This window comes from Cervus elaphus, chromosome 32 (assembly GCF_910594005.1).
Source record: "Cervus elaphus chromosome 32, mCerEla1.1, whole genome shotgun sequence".
In the NCBI taxonomy this organism is placed as follows: Eukaryota; Metazoa; Chordata; class Mammalia; order Artiodactyla; family Cervidae; genus Cervus; species Cervus elaphus.
Window position 1 is genome coordinate 15,364,134 of NC_057846.1, and position 4,601 is coordinate 15,368,734.

At 43.3% G+C, this 4,601-nt stretch overlaps 1 pseudogene; it reads right to left on the reverse strand.

The window, feature by feature from the left end:
• Positions 1 to 1,621: 1,621 nt before the first annotated feature.
• LOC122687810 lies at positions 1,622 to 4,397 on the reverse strand (annotated as a pseudogene).
• Between the last annotated feature and the right edge of the window lie 204 nt (positions 4,398 to 4,601).

Consider the following 4,601-nt stretch of genomic DNA (forward strand, 5'->3'; position numbering starts at 1 on the left):
GAGTCGGACACAACTGAAGCGACTTAGCACACAGGCACACAGCCCTGATCCTGACGTCCATTGCTGGTTTTCTGTCCAGAAGTGAAGATGTCTGCACTCTCTGAACTTTGACCCCACTCTCTTCGACTCAGAAGAATTGTTGGTCTGTTTGGGTTCTTGTTCCCTATGCTTTAGGCCTGGAAATCTGTAGAGGCTGGAGATGTCATAAGTCTCACTTGACTTGTTTTCTTTTCTTTTTTTATAAATGGTTGAGCATAGGCATTTAAAAAATTTAATTAGCGTATTCATTAATTTGGCTGCCTTGGACCTTAATCACAGCAGGCAGAATCTAGTTGCAGCATGTGGAATCTAGTTCCCTGACCAGGGGTGGACCCAGGCCACCTGCCTTGGGAGCACAGAATCCCAGCCCCAGACCGGTGGGGAAGTCCCTCACCTCACCTGTTTTCTACTCTCCTCAATTATGGTCCTGCATTGCTTGTGCCAGAGTCTGAATCAGTGGTTTCCCAGGTTTTGCCTGGTTCCTTAGTTTTGTACTGTAAAAGGGCAGCATACAGTCCCATCACGTCCTTTTTTTTTTTTTTTTTTATGCTGAATTGTGGGGTCCAAGCTCTTGTCTTTGAGTGTTTGCCCTTTCTTCCTGAGAAGCTAGTGACTAGGGGCACAAGTAGGGGGTGATGGGCCTGCCACTCCATTTGCTGGAATCATTCTGTGTCAACCTCAAGAGACCACTAAATAGTTAACAGTGCAATACTTCCAAGGCCTTGGAATGTTCTTCAACTTACTAAATACTTGCAGAGCAGCTTTTGTGTCAAGATGCTTAGGCCAGAAGTGAGGAAATGATGAAGTGCCCTACAAAATCCTGCAACCACATGTGGAGAATGGAAATATACAAATGTAGTGAATACAAAAATCAAGTAAGGCTCATAGATGGAGTACCTAGATCAGAACCCTTTTAAAAAGAAAGATCATATTTGTTGGGGAAACCAGCTGGGTTTTTAAGAAGGAGGGAAAATTTGAGGTGCCCCTGAGAGATGGGTTTGGAGACATAGCTGGAGGAGAGATTTTATCCAGGCCTGAGGTCAGTCAGAACAGAGGCAAGAGTGAGAGGAAAGCTAAGGGCAAGGTTGAGGAGGAGCCAGGGTCCCCCTGTCTCTGAGCTGGAAAGTGCTCAGAAGGACCTGGGAAGACCCTCAGGGAAGTCCTGAAGTTTCAGAGATGGATTTGCTGGGGAGATGCTATGACAGATGGACAGACTGCACAGCTCAGATGGGTGACAGAAGGCAAAGGAAGTGTTTCAGAAAGAACAAGTGGTCCAGTGTCATTGGGGGGTGAAAGTTGTGAAAGAGGAAAAAAATCTGACAATCCTTAGAACATCATCTGAGAGCCTCTTGTGGCTTCCTCTAGGGATTATACTTTATTTGAATTAAAGGTGAGTCATTAACACTTTCTAAGTTTACACTTTCTAAGTTTACAACTAGCACAATAAACAAAATATTAAAAAGTAATAATAATAATCAAACTTCTAAGTTTTTGTAAAAAAAAAAATCTTTGATTTGGCTTCTGGTGTCTTCAAGGAGGCATTTTCACACTATGCAACATTCTCCTCATGCTTCTGAAATTTTCATTTCTTCTTTCGGCAGCATTTTTGGCCACTCAGGGAACAGTGTCCTATCTGTTCCTCCTTTGAAAGGCAGTCAATCAGAGTACACTGGCCGCTTCTTATTTTGCAATAATACTTTTGTTAACCAGCTTACGATTCAGCCATTGCCTGCAATAAAGAAACGGAGCACCCGGGAAGGTTTAGGAAGTCCGCAATACAAGTCCAAGGCTTTTGGAATCCCTCTAATACGTTATCTGTTGCCTTTCTTTTATTTCTTTTTTATTTTCTATACCATCAGGAGTAAAGGAGAAGGTGGGGCTAGCAACTAACAATGTGTCTGTGAACTCAGCTCAGCCTCAAAAGTGGTGTGACCATCGCAGCCACTTCATCAAATGTGTTTTGCTTTGCTTCAGTGATTCTTTTAAAGAATTCCATATGTAGTCCACAGGTTGGTAACAAAAACCAATTTATTATGTTTTGAGCCTAGTACAAATCAAGGATCAAAGCAAAAGGAAAGAAGTGAATTTACAATCAGTTCAGTTCAGTCCTGTTCAGTCGCTCAATCGTGTCTGACTCTTTGCGACCCCATGAATCGCAGCACGCCAGGGCTCCCTGTCCATCACCAACTCCTGGTGTTTACTCAAACTCACGCCCATCTAGTCGGTGATGCTATCCAGCCATCTCATCCTCTGTTGTCCCCTTCTCCTCCTGCCCTCAATCTTTCCCAGCATCAGGGTCTTTTCCAATGAGTCAACTCTTTGCATGAGGTGGCCAAAGTATTGGAGTTTCAGCTTTAACATCAGTCCTTCCAATGAATATCCAGGACTGATCTCCTTTAGGATGGACTGGTTGGATCTCCTTGCAATCCAAGGGACTCTCAAGAGTCTTTTCCAACACCACAGTTCAAAAGCATCAATTTTTCAGTGCTCAGCTTTCTTCACAGTCCAATTCTCACATCCATGCATGACCACTGGAAAAACCATAGCCTTGACCAGACGGACCTTTGTTGGCAAAGTAATGTCTCTGCTTTTTAATATGCTATCTAGGTTGGTCATAACTTTCCTTCCAAGGAGTAAGCGTCTTTTAATTTCATGGCTGCAGTCACCATCTGCAGTGATTTTGGAGCCCCCCAAAATAGTGTCTGACACTGTTTCCACTGTCTCCCCATCTATTTCCCATGAGGTGATGGGACCAGATGCCATGATCTTAGTTTTCTGAATGTTAAGCTTTAACCCAACTTTTTTCTCTTTCACTTTCATCAATAGCACTTAGCAAATGATCTCACCCACCCAGTGGAAAGCACCTTCATCGGGCTCGCTGCAGTTGGGCAGTTGCCGTGGTCAGCGCACCAGAGTCGCAGTGGGCATCCATGCATGGAGGGGACCTCGCTGTGAGTCTGGGTGTGTGCCATTTTATAACTTACGAAGTTCTTTGTTCTCAAAGGAGTTCAAAGAGTTTGCGCATTAGGGAAATGGAAAAAAACCTGATTGGCCCCTTGATTGGCCAGATCAAAGGAGAAAAACGGTATTCCCCAAACCCTACTCTTCCTGATCTTTATGTACTGTTGATGGTTTTCCCCTTTCTTGGTGGATGTTTTCATGATGCTCCCATTCTTCATGATGTTTAAGTACATAAGTTATTTAAGTACAAGTAATGTCTAAGTACACATGTTGTTTGGGTACAAGCAATGAACACAGTACATCAGGTCACCATCTGGTACATGCTTCATCAAAACAATGACCTAATGGTGTAACTTTAAATTATTAAACAACATTTTTATTATTATTAAATAAAATTTTGTTACTAGATATTATTATTAAATAACATTTTACTATTTAATATTATGTAATATTATTATTCAATACATTTTGTTGTTAAATAACTTTAAGATAAATTATTAAATAACATTAAATTATTAACCATAGCACTACAAAGTGACACCTAGGAGGCAGGGGCTGTAACCGTCCTTTGGGCCCTTAAGAGGCCAAAAGACTCTACCTCCAACCACTAAGCTAAAAAAAGGGAATCTGTGCTTCTGTCCTCAGAGCAAGCCCATTTTTCCTGTTGGCATTAAAATTTTACATCACTTTCTTCCTGTCTCATGAATAGGTATAACAATTCTTCCATGAAGGGGTGGTGTGTGAGCTGATTGACTAATTGGAAGAGATGGAGATGACTACTTTCAGATTTTTAATGGTCTTGTCAGAAAAAAAAAAAAAACAAATTGGTGATGTCTAGTTCCTGGGCAATAAATCTACTTGGTCTAAAATCCCCAGAAGAATGGAGAGGGCTGACACTGAATGATAAATTCTCAATCCATTCAGCCCTCCCATTTCCCAGCGCTTCTTACCTGGAACAGGCAGCAAGAACAAGAAGAGCAATGCAAAGAGAAGGTAGTAGACCCTCATGGCTGGCTGGCTTCCCAGATGAGACTGGACAGGACGGTGTGCTCGCTCACTTTATAAAGGCTCCAGGTCCGCAGCCACAGGGAGAAGCATTCAGCAGCTGCAATTCCTGTAATATTGCAGTGATGACAATATGATGTATTTCCTTAAGCTTCATGCCAAGGTCCCTTACAAAGCAGACCATACCTATTCCCCCCAGGAGTTAATTACAAACTTCAGGGAGACTCAGAGCCTGATGTGAGCACAGGGCTGTTCTGACGTCTCTGAGCTCTGGGTGTCATGTAGGGCTGGCTCAGGTCTGACTGTCTGAGACGGGAAAGACCTGCCCACTCCTGGATGCAGTCCTGGGGCATGTAGCTGGGAGCTCACCTGTGCCCACTGTGTCTTCTAAGGTTTTGCCTTCTTCATAAAGTCCTGGGAGAGCCCAAGGGCTGCTGGGAGCCCCATCAGTCCAGTCCAAGGCTGGTGTATTCAGAATCTAGGTGTAAATTGGGGCTGGGTCACACCCTAAGCCTGCACAGATACTAGAAATGGCTATGAACCAGGATCAGCTTTTAAGTAGTGTGGGAAGGGAGGGAAAGTGGACTGCATTCTGG